The sequence below is a fragment of the Dendropsophus ebraccatus genome, chromosome 8 (genome assembly GCF_027789765.1).
Source record: "Dendropsophus ebraccatus isolate aDenEbr1 chromosome 8, aDenEbr1.pat, whole genome shotgun sequence".
NCBI lineage: Eukaryota > Metazoa > Chordata > Amphibia > Anura > Hylidae > Dendropsophus > Dendropsophus ebraccatus.
The window spans coordinates 50,255,054-50,273,074 of NC_091461.1; positions in this window are offsets into that span (position 1 = coordinate 50,255,054).

The following is an 18,021-nucleotide window of genomic DNA, read 5'->3' on the forward strand; positions in this document are numbered from 1 at the left end:
TTTCCAAAAAATGCATGTAAAAACTAAGCTGTTGGTTTACATGGTACATGTGGTTTTTATTACCCATGTGGACAGACCCTAACTGAATAATTGGGCCCTAAGGCACTTTGGTAGATATGTAACTTGGTTGTGCATTACGATTCTACTTAAAGGGAACTCACTAATCCAATTAGACTAGTATCTGCTAATGAGGATCTTCACAGGTTAGCTGATTGTGGAAAAGTGTACATATTCATACTCATAGAGCAACGTCTGTCACATGATACCCTGAAGGATGCCTGGAGGAGCACAATCACCAAAGTGGGAGTCGATCTGCACTGTCTCTGACCAGAGGCCTAAGAAGAGAACAGTAGATGCCAAGGAACCCTTGAGCAGGTGACTATCCAACCCTGGACTAGAAGAAGGTTACAAAATGTAATGCTATAATGATGGTAGTGGCTTGCTTGTAGCAGCTTTGGTAGGTACTGGAGGCTTTCAGTGGCAGTGTTTCCTGCTTGTAGCTTGTCCTAGGAGCAGAATCTCTCAAAGGCAATGTCTCTCTGCTTGCAGATTCTCTGTTTCACAGATACCTGACTTGGACTGCAGGTTTAGGGGTCTTGAAGGCAAAAATCATCTCCTTTGGCTTGACCTCCACAGCTAGAAACATTCAGAGGCAAAAAAAACTTTCAGAACTATTTACTGGTCTTTCCCTGTCTGTGGTACTAATTCTGCAAACTAAATACTGTACATAGTCTGACCAACTTGTCTGACTGGCAGAAGCTGAGGCAGCAGATATGACCTTTGGCCAGGTTCACACTGGTTTAGTCCCATCCCTTTCCAGGTTATCAAGGGGCTAGGCTAAGGACTGTTTTCATTGGTTGAGTGAACCATGTGCCCAAAGCATCTTACTTTCATACATGTGAACTCTGGGTGAAGCAACAACAAAGCAGTAATGGTAAGTAACCCTTGCACTGACAATATACTTCAGTGTATGCTGTGTAATATACCTCAGTGTTTGGCAGTGCCACAAATAAGTTCTGCAAACGTGTGCTACCTAAACAATTAAGGTTGCTTAGTAAGGTGTTACTCAGCTTCAGCCAGTTTACACAGTCCAACCTCGCAGGCCCTTTACTTCCATCATTCCTTGGCTAAACATGCCCTATTACACAGGGTAATGTACGGCGGATAAATGATTTTTAAACATGTCAAGAGCGTGTGATAAGTTGCCAAACGAGTAGTAGAACATCATTGTAGCCTTAACACAGTAGACATAGGCTGGCAGAGACCAACGATGCTAGTATGGCAAGAAAATTATAGGTAAGTAATGGTAAGCTCCACCCTATTGATCCAATTTTTACCAATTTATGAAAACCGCAACTTATATAGTAGAAAACATGGTGTTAAGTAATGTAATATACCTAACATAATATTTCTATAAAGAATAAATTTGCGTCTGCTCGCAGCTTCCTGCGAATATAATGGTCCATTGCCTTTAGAGTCTTCATGAGATAACCCTTTAAAAATCTGAAAATGGTCCTGCCAGCTGTGCACTCTCCATTTTCATCCGGTTTGTATATAGAGTATTAGTTTGGTGAGGATTGATTCCTGGGGGACCCTCATTTGGAGAAATATTTTTTGGCTGAGGTCTTAGTAAGCTGCAGTACAACAACCCTACATCTTTTTTTTTCTTCCTCTAAATTGGAGTGGACTCTACAACAAAGATTTAAAACACTCCTAAACACAATATAAATGTAGACTGATTTATGTACCACCCTGGGCAGCCTATTCCTTATATGTGTTAGGAGTGAGACCAGCTGCCTTCCTGGGAAACGGCAATATTCTCAACAAACCTGGCGCAAACTCAAATTAGAAGATCACATGCAGTACAACAAGCCCAGCACTACGGCTACACCTACATTTTTTGTACTGAAACTTAATTGTAAGAGAAATCCTTAAAGGGTGCTGATATGGTTCCCAGAATCATAGTATAGAGCTACTGTGAATCTCTCTACCTGTCAGCGCACTCTTGGATGATTGACAGGCAGAGACCTCTCTGCCTGTCAATCATCCGTGCAGAGCATGTTGACAGGCAGCTCCCCGCCCTGATGACTAGTTGCCACATCTCTCCCGGCCTTGTGTGGCAGAATAATAATACTTTTTCTCCTTACTAAGGTTACTGCTGCAGCATTGGCTGGTACATGCCGCAGTCTGCTCAGTAGATCTATACGGTGCTGGAGGGAACCATATTAGGACAATCGTGTTCCTTTAAAAACTGATTTTCAGAGTGATTTTTGCATTATTAAATGGAGGGAAATTGATCGACAATTTCATGACATTAATTAGGGTGGAGAATTGCCCCTTTAATTTTTTTCTCTTAAATATTTTGTGAGCAATTGTGACTATTTTTTTCCCTCTCATTTACACGGTTCATTGTGTGGGATCATTAAGATTATATTTTAATAGTTTGGACAATTTCACATGAGGCAATACCAAAATCTTTTATTTGAAAAATGGGACAAGAGTTTATTTAAATATTTATTATGAATATATATTTTTTTTAATATTAAAAAATATATATTTTTACAAGACACAATAGGGGACAATCATAGCTTTGATAAGGTAGATCCCTGCTCTTCTAGTACAGCAGGCAGATAACAATGTGTTTAAATGCAGCAATCGTTTGTGTGGCTCTGGTCACTCAGCTAAAGGGGTTGACTAGTGAAAAAATGTTTCTTTCAAATCAACTGATGTCAGAAAGTTATATAGATTTGTAATTTACTTCTATTTAAAAATCTTAAGTCTTCCCATACTTTTTAGCTACTATATATGCTGCAGGAAGTGGTGTTTTATTTACATTCAGACATAGTGCTGACATCTCTGGCGGAGACAGGAACAGTCCTGAGCAGGAGAGGTTTTCTATGGGGATTTGCTACTGCTTAGTTCCTGACATGGACAGAGATGGCAGCAGAGAGCACAGTTTTTGAGTGTAAATAAAACAACATTTCCTGCAGGATATATAGTAGCTTATAAGTAGGTGAAGACTTGGCATTTTTAAAGTAAATTTAAAGTAAATTACAAATCTATATAACTTTCTGACACCAGTTGATTTGAAAGAAAACATTTTTTGCTGTACCATGTAAAAGCATTGCAAACAAGTGTCAATCTCGCTGATTGCCCACACATGGCCGCACATCATCCTGTGTAATGGTGCGTTTACACAGACAGATTTATCTGACAGATTTTGAAAGCCGAAGCCAGGAATGGATTTGAAAAGAGGTGAAACCTCAGTCTATCCAGTCTAACCTGATCTCTGTATATAGTCTGTTCCTGGCTTTGGCTTCACAAATCTGTCAGATAAATCTCTCTGTGTAAACGCACCATTAGAGGGCACTGACAGATCATCCTGAGGCAGCTGCAATGGAGACCGACTCAGCCCCCTACTAACATGCTGCACAGGTGCCAACTGGGCACCTGACACCAGCAACACCTGTCATTTAAGTGCTTAAATACTGTGACCGATATTAAATGCACCATTTAAGAGGTTAAAGAACAACATCAGCATGGTTCATCAAGGTTTATGAGTATCTATAAGTTTCTGGATTAACTTTATAATGCTTATCGGCCAATATGATGTACAAGTACACCATGATCCAGGCAATCATGAGGTATATGTACATCATAGGTCATGTATACATATATACCATTGAAGCAAAGTCTGTGCAGGTGAACCAATGTAAAAGGTCTGGCTCATACAATTTCAAACCACCACCGGTCGTTCGTGAATTACATTCAGTGTGAATTGGAGCCTACGTAAATCATTTTATGCAATGATTATACAATTATGAAGCGATAGACTCACTTTTTGCTGTCTTCACATTTTGTTTATTTTCTTTCTTAATTCGTGTCCATTTTCAGGCTGAGGAGGCTTAGAGGTATGCGCCCACGGAGTTACCGTGGGTCCTGTCTAGCAAATGTGGTTGGTAAATCTGCAATAATTGAATGTAAGCATAAACATACTGGGAGGGATTTATCAAACATGGTGTAAAGTGACACTGGCTCAGTTGCCCCTAGCAATGAGGAATGAAAAGTCGAATCTGATTGGTTGCTAGGGGCAACTGAGCCAGTTCTACTTTACACTATGTTTGATAAATCTCCCCCACTGTATATCTATCCTAAAATAATAAGAAAGGCGACACAAAGAGGGCAGACTAGATGGACCTGGTGCTCTTTTTCTGCCAACAATCCTCTATGTTTCTATATGTCCATAAATTATTATTTTTTATTATTAAATGAAAGTCAAAATGGTAAATGTGGTAAAACAAAAAGCTGGAGTAAAAAAACAGTTCAAACAGCATTGAATCATTAAATAATAACACAGTTTTGGCTGGATATCATGCATTCAACCAAAGAGTAATTGTACTGAGATACAGAAAGTATATGAAGCTATAGCATCTTACATAGCTGGCAAATAACCAACTTTTAGATAGCTGCCCATAAATGATCCATATGCATCAGTATAAATGATCTTCCAACACAAGACACTAGATAATGTGTGAGTAGAGCGGCACACGTCGATGTAACTAGTGGTAATAATAGCTCTTTTCCTGAACGTAACTGGATGCAGAGGAATCTGACTCAGTGTACCATAAAAGGGAAATTTTGGAGGTGCTAATAGATAACATAAGTAGTGAGTACCAGGCAATTCTGGGACTGGTTGAGTCATACAAGAGAAGAAAAAGCTACGACTAGGCCATAACAACTGAACGGTGCACTAACTTAAGCTTTTGGCTTGTAACATTTATCCTTGTTTAACCCAATCCAAGACTAGGAAGGATTATGTCTTCTGTGCAGATTCAAAGAGTTTCTGCCATTGCTGTAGTGCAAGCAGTGCAAGTATCTACTATAAAACAAAGTGAAGCACCAAAAATCACTGCAATAATTGAAGTGATATGAATGAGGGTGTAGAGAGATTCTTGATGCCCTATTTAACGGAACAATTATACTCTGATGAATCATGGCGAATCAGGCAGATATCGCTCCATGTAATAAAGACAATGATCAGCCAAGGAGCTCATTGTCTAATCGTTGCATCTTAACAAGTGATTGCTGATGTGTGGCCGGAAGCTGATCAATAGAGTACTACAGCGTTGGTATATAGAAAATAATAAAGAAGTTATGCTTACCTCTCCACAGTCCCCTGATGTCCTACTGCCTCATCTCTGGGTTCCCTGCTGACCGCAGATATCGCCAACATCACCGAATCTCTGCAGTGACAAATTGCTTAGCCAATGACTGACCGAGACAGTCAGGCTGACAGGCTGTCACTGTTCGGGCAGGTTCTGAAGTGTTGTCGGCGGCTGCAGCCAGCAGGGGACCCAGAGACACAACAGGAGGATACCAGGAGAGCGTGGTGACGTAACCATAGCTTTTATTAATTTCTAGACACTAATGCTGTAGCACCCCTTTAAAGCAAGAGCTGCAAGGACATCAATAACAATGCCCATGCAGCCCTTACCGCATGATGATTGAGCCGTCCAATAAGCTCTGTGAGCAAGTACCGCTCTAGATCGGTGATCACTTACTCCACTCCATGTAACATGGCCCTTTCCAGCCCTGCTCTGGTGCACCAATGATTCTTTTTATTAGTGTCTGATAAAATAAAACATTAACAGAAAAACTGTTTTAGGGTGGGTTCACCCACGAAATTGCATTACATTACCGTTCCACGCTCTCGCCTGCTTCTGAGGCTCCCACCATCATGACGTCCCGCTCACCCAATCAGTGTCTGCTGCAGGACAGCACACTGATTGGCTGAGCGGGACATAAGGATGCCAGGAGCCCAGAAGCAGGCCAGAGTGGGGACTGGTAATGGTTAAGGATGGCGGCGTTTACATACTTGCATACTTACATACTTGCATACTTGGATGAAAATTCTGCTTCGAGTATGCTGCGATTCCAATATGTGTGAACCCACCCTAAAAGAAGATGATTAAAAGAAGGCATTACACATGGCATGCTGCGAGTTTTGCAGTAAAATCTGCTGCTTTACTCTGTGCAATTACAGTCTATGGTCCTGCATACTCGCAGCGGATTTTCAATCTGCTGCCAGAATGTATTGAAAGCCATATTTAACTAATGGGGAACATGATACATGGGGAAGAGGACCCTGCCCACGAGGGCTTACAATCTATAAGGTAATGGGAGAGAAACAGGAGGTAAAGTGCAGCCATTCAAGTGTGATGCAGAATTATTGTAGGTTGTAGCCTTGTTTGAAGAGATGGGTTTTTAGGTTACTTTTAAAGGACTTGGTGGATGAGAGCCGGATGTGTCGGGGTAGCGAGTTCCACAGTATGGGGGAGGCTCAGGCAAAGTCTTGGAGGCAGTTGTGCGAGGTACGAAAAGGGGGAAACACAGATGGAGGTCGCTGGAAGATCGAAGGTTGCGTGAGGGACGGTAACGGGATATCAGGTCAGAGATGTACGGAGGGGACAGGTTGTGGATGGCCTTGTATGTCATGGTCAATAATTTAAAGTGAATTCGTTGGGCAATGGGGAGCCAGTGAAGGGATTGGCAGAGGGGAGAGGCAGAGGCAAAGCGAGAGGAAAAGTCGATTACTCGGGCGGCAGAGTTAAGGATAGACTGGAGGGGAGCAAGGGAGTTAGAAGGAAGGCAAGAGAGGAGGATGTTACAGTAGTCCAAGCGGGAAATAATGAGCGCATGGACCAGCAGTTTGGTAGAGTCAGGGGTGAGAAAAGAGCAGATTCTGGAAATGTTTTTGAAGTGAAGGCGACAGGAGGTGGTCAGGGCCTGAATATGTGGTTTAAAAGACAGGGCCGAATCAAAGGTGACCCCAAGGCAGCAGACTTGGGGGGCAGGGGACAGAGTGCAGCCATTGATAGTGATTGTCAGATTAGATGGCAGGGTAGAGCGGGATGGGGGAAAAATGATAAGTTCTGTTTTGTCCATGTTGAGTTTTAGAAAGCGGGAAGAGAAGAAGGAAGATATGGCCAACAGACACTCTGGAATCCTAGATAGCAAAGAGGTGACATCCGGACCAGAGAGGTAGATCTGAGTGTCATCAGCGTAGAGGTGGTACCTGAAGCCGTGGGATTCTATGATATGTCCCAGGCCAGAGGTATAGATGGAGAAGAGAAGAGGCCCAAGTACAGAGCCTTGGGGAACACCAACTGTGAGGGGACGAGGAGAGGAGGTGGTGTGAGAATGGGAGACACTAAAAGTGCGGTTGGAGAGGTAAGAGGAGATCCAGGAGATGGCTGAGCAAGTGACGCCAAGGGATGAGAGAATTTGTAAGAGGAGAGAATGGTCGACTGTGTCGAAGGCAGAAGATAGGTCAAGGAGAAGGAGCACAGAATATTGGCGTGAGGTTTTGGCAGTTAGCAGGTCATTGGCCACTTTGGTTAAGGCAGTTTCTGTGGAGTGGTGGGGACGGAAGCCAGATTGCAGGGAGTCAAAAAGCGAGTTGGATGCAAGGTGGGAGGCTAGTTCATGGTAGACATGCTGTTCTAGGAGTTTTGAGGCAAAAGGGAGAAGCGAGATGGGGCGGTAGCTGGATAAGGAAGTAGGGTCAAGAGATGGCTTTTAAGGATGGGTGTGATGGTTGCATCAGGTTTTAACTAAATTCTCTCAGAATAAAAATCCTGTGCGAATGCAGGGCTGTAATTGTACTGAGTATCGCAGCGGATTTCACTGCAAAATTGCAGCATGAAGTCCGCTGCAATTGCGGTATGTGTGAACACACCCTAAGGCTATGTCCCCACACAGAATTTTTGCTCAGTATTTTTTAACTAAAACCAGGAGTGGATTAAAAACACAGAAAGGCTACGTTCACACAATGTGGAAATATAGTGGATGGCCGTCATTTAATGGCAAATAACGGCTGTTATTTCAAAACAACTGTAATTATCTGTTATTAAATGGCGGCCATCCACTCAATTTACACAGTGTGTGAACGTAGCCTTTCTGTGTTTTCCTGACCTGTCTGTTTTTGCAAATAACTGCTTTCCTTATAAAAAAAAAAAACAGTCTTAGAGCATGTTTTCTTTAGCCTTTCATTCCTCTGTTGTTCATTCTGGAAATTAATGCCATTACATTACCATTCCTTTTGTTAAAGGTGCATGTCCCAACACAGTCTATGCTGATTTATTGGGACGCAAATGACTGAAAACAGGAATGGTTTAACAATAGATTTTATATACATTTAAAAGAAGAATAACGTAAAGTAAAGGCAGCAATGCAAAACCAGAAAATTGCCACAGAATTGTTATTTTATAGGGAATACAAGTATTTACTAGAGATTGTTCACTATTTGAATAATGATAGCTGAAAAAGTTGGATACAGCCCTAGGGAGTCTCATTTATCGGTATCCAAATGCTGAAGTTGCGTTAATCTCTAGAAGCTGGGTTCACACACTGTATACTTCAGGCAGTATTTGACCTCAAGTCAGGTCCTCATAGCAACCAAAACCAGGAGTGGATTGAAAACACAGAAAGGCTCTGTTCACACAATGTTGAAATTGAGTGGATGGCCATCATATAACGGTAAATAACTGCCATTATTTCAATATAACAGCCGTTGTTTTAAAATAACAGCAAAAATTTGCCATTAAATGACGGCCATCCACTCAATTACAACATTATGTGAACATAGCCTTTCTGTGTTTTCAATCCACTCCTGGTTTTGGTTGCTATACAGCCTCACAAATACAGCCTCAAATATACATAGTGTGAACCCAGTTATACTGTATTTACTAAAAAAGACAAGTCAAGATGTTATCAAGTTCTCCCCAACCTTCCTCAGTAAGCTCAATGCATGTAACAAGGCATTGAATAATCCTGATCAAATTGACCTGGGCAGAAGGTAAACAAATGTTTAAAAAAATTTATAAAAAGACAATTATTTTACACAGGGCAAAAATAAAAGAAAGTACAGTATTTACTATAACAAGCCAAATCTATTTTCCTCTGCCCTGCAAAAAAAGAAGCATCAGCTGCTCACATGCCCAGGTGCCATACAATAGTACTGTTCTTTTCCTTATTTGTCTTCTACCATGCAGCTGCAGATTAATATTCTAGAGTAAAAAGCATAGTAATAATATGATTAGTATTTATGTGGAAGTGTAGAAGAAAGCAGGTCAGTGCTGAGAATGCTGCTTGTTGACATTGTGATGGATACGGTAGCAATAAGTAGGTGATAAATTTAGTTCTGGTTGCGGTATGTGAACCATTTATTTGTGTAAACTGAAATGTTTTCATGTACCCTGAGTGCCCAGCATAGCACTGTATTCTTCCAACATATGTCTGCAACAACTGAGCTATACATGAGCAACCTCTCAAACGCATTTCACACTGGACCACATGCCTATATCTAGACTTGGGTAAATATTAAACTTGAAATAACATGGGTGGCTGAGCTGGCAGTCAAACATTTGTGACCCATTTCTGGGATTGTGGATTTGAACGCTAAGGTTACTCAGTGACTTCTTTCATAGTGTCTGGTTAATTTAGGGCATAATTATTTACAGATCCTGCTTTGCATACCTGGCACATGGTCCACGGCAAAGACAGCGGTGTCTGGAATTGCAGTGTCCCTTCATGCCTCTAGAATAAAATCAGTAATGCTCTTTTCATGAAAACACTGAAATGGGAACTGTCACCAGGAAAAAAGTTTTATATGTCGTAAAGACATAGGAAAAGTTTTTATTGATCTGAGTATTCAGGAGAATGCGACACCTAGCGCATTCTCCTCCAGTGTGATTGACATGGCCTCATAATGTAAGGGTTAGGAATGTACCTGTTGGGGTCTTGGCCTGGTCCTTGGAAGTACGACCAAGACTGTGCTTTTGGCCATAAAATTGTGTTCGTTCTGTGTTTCTTTTGCTCTAGTGTGAACATTGTCACACTCTTTTGCTCTGCCAATTGAATTCTCTGCCAAACTCGTCTTTTCAGCACCCTTTCTCGGTAATGCACTAGCCCCAACAATCACATTTATTTCTAAGATCCACAGTTTTTGGGGTGTCTTAAAGGCAGCCCAATCTCATTTTATACATATAACCCTGTCCTTTTATTATTTCTTTGAACCCCATCCTTGATTTAACAGTAGCCGCCACATTCCATGTGTTAATGCGGTATGTTACCGATCCAGATGCATTAGAAAAGGAGTCTGTTTGGTCAACATTAGGACATCAGCAATGCAATGTCCACAACTCCGACAGCCTCATTTTGGGCCTCTGCTGCCAAGGGCACTTGAAGGGGTGGTACCCTGGTAATAACTATGGACCAAAGTGTCCTTCAAGTTCTTAAACCTCCTAAAGGTATGTGCAGCATTTGCAGGTAGCACTGAAGCTAGAGTACAGTCACTGTACTAAATAGGCCAGTATTTATCCATCACCGCTCTCAGTTCATCAATTCTTAAATGATAATCTGTAATCATCCTAATCTGTTGGTCATTGTTCCTTCTTACCTTCTTCCTTGACTGAAGCAGTTCTTGACGAGCCCAGTTCTTTGCTCGATAATAAGCTCTATTAATAGTTCTTCTGCTATACCCCCATTCCAAAAAAACGTAATCGCAAATTCGCTGCTTGCTTTTCAAACCTTTCTTCGTTGAAACACAGTTGACGTCCCCACAGAAAATGGCCAACTGGAATACTACGTATAAAATGACCCGGATGTGATGATTTTGCATGAAGTATGATGTTTGCGGCAGTCTTTTTTGAAACAGGTCCGTTGAGATGAGACCATCTTTATTCACTGCAATGTAAATGTCCAAAAAATCAATGCTGCCCTGACCTATAGCATACGTCAATTTTGTATTGAGGGCATTGCTGTTCAACGTCTTGATGAAAGACTCCAGAGCGTCCACCGACCCATGCGATATTATGAGAACATCGTTGATCCCACATAAAGGGGTTATCCACCTAAGAGCTTAAAAATGAAACGCTCCCAAACCTAGCTAGTCTAGAGGGAGTTTGGAGACAAAGAGAAGATTAGATGCTGTACATTAGATATATACCTGTATAAAACTTGTCCATGTCTTCTTTCTGATCTAAAATCACTCAATTTCATTGGTGGACAGTGTGACCTAGGCGGGGCGTTATGGCAGTTGGGCCTCTTTCCAGCCACTGTCCACAGATAAAATGAAGCGAGAGTAAGGCGGGTGGCAGTATCACTATAACAGCTGCTGCATTAAAGGTTAAGATCATAAAAACAGCAGTGACTTTAACAAGAAACCGAGGCAACTACTTTGTAGTTCAGAGACACTTGAATATGATCTCATATGGTGAAAAAAAATTGAACTGACAGGTTTAAGATGCATTAATTTATTAGCAAACTCAGGGCTGGAATTTCCATTATTGGTAACTAAGAATCTCTGTAACACATTAGCAGTGCTACCTGACCGCAGCTACATGTTCTACACTGATGAATTCATCATAAGGCAAAGTCTGAAATTTATGAGGTATTAAAGGGTTATCCACCTAAGATTTAAAAAATGAAATGCTCCCAACCCTAGCTGGTCTTACCAAGCCCCCCTGAGTATTTTGAGCCATCTCCTGACTTTCTAGCTGCTGCCATTCCAAGTTTTTCTAAAAGCAAATCTATATCCAAGATAGGAAACTACATTTCCCATGATGCATTTCCCTGATTGGTCCGTTTGCATACCGGCCCCCTTAGCTTTCTTTCCTGCACAGTAAACACAGGACTGATTATTTCACTGATTTTGCATCACATCACCCCAGTATGTACAGTATTCCATACTAGCTGATGATGTAGCAGAGCTGACACATGCTTGGTGTAGCTATGTGCTGCATAACAGGCATCTGTTTACCAGCAGGTGCGGGGCAGGGGCGTATCTAGAATTCATGGGGCCCCATAGCAAAAACTGTATGTCCCCCCCCCCCCAACATACCTGGCCTGGCACGTCACGTGAGCCCCAGGGAGCTGTGAGAACGAAGGAATGCTGCAAGATAAGTATGTTTCTGGGGGCTCTTGTGGCTGGAGGTGCACAGCTGCCTCCAGCAAGGTTTTGTGAGCCCTACATGTACACATGAACCTACATGGCGGCTAGTGTACTGTGTCTCCCATTCGTGTACCATGCCACCGTCTCACCATTGTGTAACACACGATTGTCTTATCTGTTGCAGAACTACAACCGCTATTATGTGCTGTAGTTCTGCATATTACCCAACACAACATGCTAGGAGATGTAGTCCTGCATATTACCACACAGCCTGCTGGGAGATGTAGTCCTGTATATTATCGCACACACCATGCTGGGAGATGTAGTCCTGTATATTACCCCACACACCATGATGGGAGATGTAGTCTTGTATATTACCACACAGTCTGCTGGGAGATGTAGTTCTTCTGTTCCACTGCTTCCCCCCTCCTTTACTGCGTCAGCCTCCAATCTGTTGCAGAACTTCAAATTTCATTATAAACATTTAATAGGTCTTGATGGGGGTTGTAGTTCTGCAATTTGAATGTCCACAAGCTGCAAAACTACAACCCCCACCATGAACTGTTATGGTGCGTTTACACAGAGAGATTTATCTGACAGATTTTGGAAGCCAAGGCCAGAAATGGATTCGGAAAGAGGAGATATCTCAATCTTTCCTTTATGACCTGTTCCCTTTTCATAGTTTGTTCCTGGCTTTGGCTTAAAAAATCTGTCAGATAAATCTCTCTGTGTAAACGCACCATTAGAAGGACAGGGTGGGGTTGTAGTTCTTGGGAGTTGGTGTTAGGGATGTTGTGTGTATGAAGTGGGGGTTTGTTGTTAGGGATGCTGTGTGTGTGGAGTGGGGGGTTGCTGTTAGGGATGCTGTGTGTGTGGGGTGGGGGGTTGCTGTTTACTATAAAGGCAACAATATGTGACAACAGTTATAAGTTAGGAGACCGAAGACATGAGTAACATCAGTAATGCCACTATAGCACTATACTTTGGGTCTTAAAAAGTCTTTGTATGTCGTATGTACCCCTCTCTTTTTCCTATACCTATTTTGCAAATGAGCAATTTTCTAGCTTACTTCCCTCATTGGATAACTATATGCAATGCGCTCTGTTGGCTACTTTCATTATATGTAGTTTGTTTACTTGCAGATAGTACAGATGACGCAATCCGCTCAACACAAGTAACTGATTCCTTCAGGAATGCTTATTATGACTATGAATTCTTGGAACTGTCCGTCAAGAATCTGTTTGCATCATCTTTACCAGGGTTGTGAGTAAAAATGTGAAAAAGTTTTTTTTTAAAACTTGACAACTAGTATGTCAGGGTCAGTTCTTTTGGAAAACAGGCTATTTGTTGCTACAAACAAGGGAACACACCTGTAACTATACCAACCTCCCTTCCTGGAACTCATTTATAATGCCATCTGTAAAATGATATCCTGTTTTCAAATTTAGCATCTTAATAGATGTTCTCATAGATGGATACAATTACTCCACAATGCAAAGTGATAGCTACACTGAACAATTTTAAACATGCTATAACAGGCTCGATTTATATTTCCATACAGTGTGAAACATATAGTATAAAAACTAACACATTGCAATGGAATAGATTGGCTTGGTTCTAAGGGTTGACTTGGTAATAAAGGTAAGCCTTTGAAGCCCTATTCTCCCAGAACAGCTCTGTACCTGCAGGGGAAAATCTTTTTTAATGTACGAGGACATTTATCAAGACTGACGTATTTGTATGCCAATCTTAAAGTGTCACTGTCGTTACAACTTTCAAAATCTAAATCAACAGTAGATGTGATATAAAGCAAGTTTGAAATTTACGTCAATTATTTCTTTTTCTTTCATTATCATGGAAGAGATGGCACTTCCTGTTTTCTGACTTTTTTTCTCTCAAAAAAAGGAAACAGTCAGAAAACAGGGAGTCCTGTGTATCCCAGGCCATCTGAGCACTCACAGAGAGAAGGCAGTCATGTGATTGATGGACACATTGAGCCGTGACTCTCTGTACTGGCCGGAATTTCTGCGTTTAAGGCCCTATTCCACGGGTCGTTTAGAGGAGTAATATCGTTCGTATTCGGCCGATATCGACCGCTACGAACGATATTCGTCCCGTGGAATAGAGTGCAACGATCAGCCGACATCGTTCATGTCGGCTGATCGTTGCAGTCGCTTGTTTTTCAACATGTTGAAAAACAAGCGACTGATATAGCAGCGATCTGCTGCTGTCGCTCCGTTGAATAGGAGCATCGACAGCAGACGCTGCTATATCCTATGGGCTGCCCGGACGATCAGCGATCCCCCGGGCAGCCCCCCAAGCAGCTCCCCGCCGCCCCTCCTGCACTCACCCGCTCGCTGACGCCGCGTTGAATAGCGGCGGCAGCGAGCGGGGAACGAGGAGCAAACGAGCGCTAATAGCGCTCGTTTGCTCCTTCAAACGACTCGTGGAATAGGGGCATTAGTTTGTTTTCTTCAACCACCATGAGTCTAAAAATCTGCCTTCGGGTGTGTCACACCTACAGGATCCGCAGCGGATTGGGCGTGCGGGGGGCTGGGGTGGCGATCGGGCATGCAGGCGATGCAGGGGTTTAAGGGAGCCGGGGCTGTAAGCTGCGGGCGGCCGGCGGCGGCGGCGCAGGGGTTAAAGGGGCCGGGTCCCATGCAGGCAGCGGATCTGCTGCATGTATGGGACCCATTGAGCTTTACAGTAAAGGATCGGCAGCTGATTTCGCTGCAAACTCGCAGCATGAAAATCTGCTGCGGCTCCTGTAGGTGTGAACGCACCCTTCAGGAGACTGGACATGGATTTCTGGTAAGTTCAGCTTTGTTTTACAGCATGATCACAACAAAGAAGATAATGAATGTATATTGCAAACTTGCTTTATATCACATCTACCCTTATTTTAGATTTTAAAAGTTATAACAACAGGTACACTTTACAGGGGAACTCCAGGTAGAGGTAAAAAAAATAATAAACTAGCTGCAGAAGTATATAGCATTGTTTATCTGTCTATCCCACTTTTGAAACTACAAAAAATCCATTTGTTTGGGGGGTTTTGTTTTGTATTTTGTGGCTGCACTTCCTGGTTGAGCAGTTGTACACAGTACTGCAGGTACCACAAAGCAATGCTTTCTCTCAGCTGTTTATCACAGTCCTCCACCCTCCCCGCCTAAAACTGGTGCAGAACATCTAGGCTGTGTTCACACATTGCAGTTTCATTGTGTTAATGAATTATTTGTAGTTCTTTATCATTTTGTTGTTTTCCCACCCACACAGCACACTGTTTTCTTTACCTGTAACACCACACAGCACGCTGTATTCTCTACCTGTAACACCACACAGCACACAGCACACTGTATTCTCTACCTGTAACACCACACAGCACACTGTATTCTCTACTGTAACACCACACAGCACACTGTATTCTCTACCTGTAACACCACACAGCACGCTGTATTCTCTACCTGTAACATCACACAGCATGCAGTATTCTCTACCTGTAACACCACACAGCACACTGTATTCTCTACCTGTAACACCACACAGCACGCTGTATTCTCTACCTGTAACACCACACAGCACACTGTATTCTCTACCTGTAACACCACACAGCATGCTGTATTCTCTACCTGTAACACCACACAGCACACTGTATTCTCTACCTGTAACACCACACAGCATGCTGTATTCTCTACCTGTAACACCACACAGCACGCTGTATTCTCTACCTGTAACACCACACAGCACGCTGTATTCTCTACCTGTAGCACCACACAGCACGCTGTATTCTCTTCCTGTAACACCACACAGCACGCTGTATTCTCTACCTGTACCACACAGCACGCTGTATTCTCTACCTGTAACACCACACAGCATGCTGTATTCTCTACCTGTAACACCACACAGCACACTGTATTCTCTACCTGTAACACCACACAGCACGCTGTATTCTCTACCTGTAACACTACACAGCACACTGTATTCTCTACCTGTAACATCACACAGCACACTGTATTCTCTACCTGTAACACCACACAGCACACTGTATTCTCTACCTGTAACACCACACAGCACGCTGTATTCTCTACATGTAACACCACACAGGACGCTGTATTCTCTACTTGTAACACCACACAGCACGCTGTATTCTCTACCTGTAACACCACACAGCACACTGTATTCTCTACCTGTAACACCACACAGCATGCTGTATTCTCTACCTGTAACACCACACAGCACACTGTATTCTCTACCTGTAACACTACACAGCACTGTATTCTCTACCTGTAACACCACACAGCACACTGTATTCTCTACCTGTAACACCACACAGCACTGTATTCTCTACCTGTAACATCACACAGCACACTGTATTCTCTACCTGTAACACCACACAGCACTGTATTCTCTACCTGTAACATCACACAGCACACTGTATTCTCTACCTGTAACACCACACAGCACACTGTATTCTCTACCTGTAACACCACACAGCACACTGTATTCTCTACCTGTAACACCACACAGCACGCTGTATTCTCTACCTGTAACACCACACAGCACGCTGTATTCTCTACCTGTAACACCACACAGCACGCTGTATTCTCTACCTGTAACACCACACAGCACGCTGTATTCTCTACCTGTAACACCACACAGCACACTGTATTCTCTACCTGTAACACCACACAGCACTCTGTATTCTCTACCTGTAACACCACACAGCACGCTGTATTCTCTACCTGTAAAACCACACGGCACGCTGTATTCTCTACCTGTAACACCACACAGCACGCTGTATTCTCTACCTGTAACACCACACATCACGCTGTATTCTCTACCTGTAACATCACACAGCACACTGTATTCTCTACCTGTAACACCACACAGCACACTGTATTCTCTACCTGTAACACCACACAGCATGCTGTATTCTTTACCTGTAACGCCGATATTGTAGTAAAGTACAAAAACTTTTGGAATTTAATTTCCTTTTTTTTTTCCTTTTCATATCCATGCATATATTATGATCAAGCATCTTTTATCTTTAAAGTTGAGCACCACAATAAAGACACAATAAGAATATAATCTTACATGGGATGTACTGTTTATGCCTCGTTTTTTGTCCAGGTGGGATTTATCCTCTGTGCCATTTAGCATCATTTAAAGTGTTACTGCATCATTTTTGTGAAGATGCTGCAGTACTGCAATGAAACTCCAACATGTGTGAACTTGATGTCACTGCAGACAGTGAAGTTGCAGCAGCTGCTTCTTTCACTCCTTGCTGTTCAGATGTAGGCTGTAGGGCTGGTTAGAGATGGTGAATCACTCAGGCGAATGGGGGTTTCAGCCAAGCCTTCTGTGACATCACGCCCTGCCCCCTGTCTGCATCATCAGCCTGTGCTCAGCAAACACACACAATGTGAGACAGAGGCATGGAATCTTTGTCTCCTAAGGTGGGAGAGTAGAAGGAGCAGGAGACAATGTGGATTGGCACAAATGCCAGCTTTCTTCACTTCCTGGATGTCAATCAGCTACCAGTGTGGCAGAACAACACAGATATGGTAATACATTATAAATGTACTTTTAATAGAAAAAAGTTTTCCTTATCTGGAGTCCCCCTTTAAAGGGGTATTCCAAGAAAAACAAACTTGTCCACTATTCACTCCTGTGGAGCCATCGGAGAGAGCCAAGTGCTGTACTTGGCTCCTTCTAGCAGCTCCATTCAAAACAAAGTAGCCATGGGATGATATTGAGATATTGTGATCTCTTACTTGTCTCCTATCCTGTGAATAGGGGACAAATTTGTTTTTCTTTGAATACCCCTTTAAGTAAAGCCTCTCCTCCATTTACCTGGCTGGATTTATTAAGAGGCACACCCCTTTTAGTAGGGCTTCCAAAATCCATAGAACAAGTAACAGGTAAGAATCTGTGTCTTTCCTGTGGCGTACGCCAGGGCTATATTTAATAAATGTGCCTTTAGGTGCTTAAGCAATTAAACCAGGGTCAGCATCTTATGTTAAATTGGCCATAGGCTATAAATTTCTGGTTTCCACTTTGTGAAA